Raw genomic sequence first — 3,408 nt, forward strand, 5'->3', positions numbered from 1 at the left:
TTTTGGCCAAGCAAGCAAGCGGGCAATGCAAATCTGCACTACAAAGAAGTATCACTTCCCACCGGTCAAAAGGGACATCCACTAAATGTGTAAAAACCAGAAAGGCAAGATAGGCCCTGGAGAACAGAGAGCCTTGTTATGCTGATGGGCGGGATGTAAATTGCCAATTGCCTCACTGGAGGAGTGCATTGTGTTCCCTAAAACAAGTAAACAACAGAGATACAGAGCCAAGGCCACTTCCTGTCTAGGGAATATACCTTGGGAAAACTGAAAATCAATAAGAAAGAGCCACCTCCAAATTTAGGGCTGCACTGACTACAAGAACCTCAACTTGGGTACACCTTAAATATCCCAGGAAATATAAAAATGGTTCAAAACATTGTGGTACTTACGTACGATGGAATATCCCTCAGCCATGAAATCAATGTCATAAGACCAGTAGCAGCAAAGTGAGTGGATTCAGGTACGATGATTCTAAGTGAAATAAGTCACACAGAAAAAGAAACTTATCATAAGATATCACTTATGAAGATCCTGTAAACATGGCTACATGTGAACTGAGTTAGGAAAGAGAACAGAGTCTCACATTTAGAAAACACTCTTATGCCTGCCTAAAGGGGATGGAGAAGTGGGGTGATGCATAAAACCAGAGTTTGATATAAGCACAGGGACCGTTCCAAAAACCAACTTTGGAATAGACAAGACCTACACCTTCCTCAGTGAAAGAGACTCAAAACCCCATATTTCCCGCAGAGGAATATATCTGACTAGTAAGAATCTTAAAATCTATGTATTGATATGACTCCATAAGGAGAACAAGTGTGTCTAGAGTGGCATAAACATGGCAGCGAGAATCAGCTCAAACTCAGTATAAAAAGGAATTTCAAAAGCAAAACCAAAAAACAGGGAAATTCTTTACAATTCCTTCAGGGTGTCTGAGGAAACCTGGAAAGACCCTATCTACAATGACAGCTGGATGTGGCATAAGGCTGGACACTTGGGACTGAGAGGATTGGTGAGATTGGGTGAGCAAATGCAGACCCTTTCAAGCAATAATGCATGGCCCCCATTCCATGGGTCCCAACTCTCCAGGTTGAAGGGAATATTACTACAGCTATAACATGTACAGGAAACCTAGAGAATGGACACACTGTGAATACGAAAGGTTTCTAAAACTCAACGAATAGTCCCTCTCCTGGTGCTCCAGTTTGACTTTCCAACTGCCTTACTATCAATCTCCCAACTTGGAGAGACAGGCCCTTTAACCTCCTGGTTTGCACAGGTTCCCAATTTGGCAGAGGATGGATGGGACGAGGGAGAACCCCTGAGAGAGTAGCTGTTAGGCATTTGGAAGGGCACATGTCACTCTAATTTCCCGGCAGGAAGAAGAATTAACCAAAGTCTCAGCCACCCACCGGGAACCAGTATAGGACATGATCCAAAATTTTGGACTTGCGTTCAGCTCCCAAAAAACGAGTTGAGAAATGGAGCTCAGGGGCACAGCAATTCACAAACTGGCAGAGTGATAAAGGACAACTATCGTCCAAAAATCTGTTGAGGGAAGTCAACGAGGCGGACTTGAAAGCGAGGCAAAATAGCAGGAAACAGATTTCAAGAGGTACCTTGGAATCGCCTGTAAAGCACAGGAAGAGGGGCACAACTTGGTCAATGATGCACTTGGCCAAAAAGGGCGTATGCGTTTTCTCCTGAATATATTCAGGAGAAAACGCATACGCCCTTTTTGGCCAAGCAAGCAAGCAGGCAATGCAAATCTGCACTACAAAGAAGTATCACTTCCCACCGGTCAAAAGGGACATCCACAAAATGTGTAAAAACCAGAAAGGCAAGACAGGCCCTGGAGAACAGGGAGCCTTGTTATGCTGATGGGCGGGATGTAAATTGCCAACTGCCTCACTGGAGGAGTGCATTGTGTTCCCTAAAACAAGTAAACAACAGAGCTACAGAGCCAAAGCCACTTCCAGTCTAGGGAATATACCTTGGGAAAACTGAAAATCAATAAGAAAGAGCCACCTCCAAATTTAGGGCTGCACTGACTACAAGAACCTCAACTTGGGTACACCTTAAATATCCCAGGAAATATAAAAATGGTTCAAAACATTGTGGTACTTACGTACGATGGAATATTAATCAGCCATGAAATCAATGTCATAAGACCAGTAGCAGCAAAGTGAGTGGATTCAGGTACGATGATTCTAAGTGAAATAAGTCACACAGAAAAAGAAACTTATCATAAGATATCACTTATGAAGATCCTGTAAACATGGCTACACGTGAACTGAGTTAGGAAAGAGAACAGAGTCTCACATTTAGAAAACACTCTTATGCCTGCATTAAGGGGATGGAGAGGTGGGGTGATGCATAAAACCAGAGTTTGATATAAGCACAGGGACCATTCCAAAAACCAACTTTGGAATAGACAAGACCTACACCTTCCTCAGTGAAAGAGACTCAAAACCCCATATTTCCCGCAGAGGAATATATCTGACTAGTAAGAATCTTAAAATCTATGTATTGATATGACTCCATAAGGAGAACAAGTGTGTCTAGAGTGGCATAAACATGGCAGCGAGAATCAGCTCAAACCCACTATAAAAAGGAATTTCAAAAGCAAAACCAAAAAACAGGGAAATTCTTTACAATTCCTTCAGGGTGTCTGAGGAAACCTGGAAAGACCCTATCTACAAAGACAGCTGGATGTGGCATAAGGCTGGACACTTGGGACTGAGAGGATTGGTGAGATTGGGTGAGCAAATGCAGACCCTTTCAAGCAATAATGCATGGCCCCCATTCCATGGGTCCCAACTCTCCAGGTTGAAGGGAATATTACTACAGCTATAACATGTACAGGAAACCTAGAGAATGTACACACTGTGAATACGAAAGGTTTCTAAAACTCAACGAATAGTCCCTCTCCTGGTGCTCCAGTTTGACTTTCCAACTGCCTTACTATCAATCTCCCAACTTGGAGAGACAGGCCCTTTAACCTCCTGGTTTGCACAGGTTCCCAATTTGGCAGAGGATGGATGGGACGAGGGAGAACCCCTGAGAGAGTAGCTGTTAGGCATTTGGAAGGGCACATGTCACTCTAATTTCCCGGCAGGAAGAAGAATTAACCAAAGTCTCAGCCACCCACCGGGAACCAGTATAGGACATGATCCAAAATTTTGGACTTGCGTTCAGCTCACAAAAAACGAGTTGAGAAATGGAGCTCAGGGGCACAGCAATTCACAAACTGGCAGAGTGATAAAGGACAACTATCGTCCAAAAGTCTGTTGAGGGAAGTCAACGAGGCGGACTTGAAAGCGAGGCAAAATAGCAGGAAACAGATTTCAAGAGGTACCTTGGAATCGCCTGTAAAGCACAGGAAGAGGGGCACAACTTGGACAA

This window comes from Mesoplodon densirostris, unplaced genomic scaffold, assembly GCF_025265405.1.
Source record: "Mesoplodon densirostris isolate mMesDen1 unplaced genomic scaffold, mMesDen1 primary haplotype scaffold_37, whole genome shotgun sequence".
Lineage (NCBI taxonomy): Eukaryota > Metazoa > Chordata > Mammalia > Artiodactyla > Ziphiidae > Mesoplodon > Mesoplodon densirostris.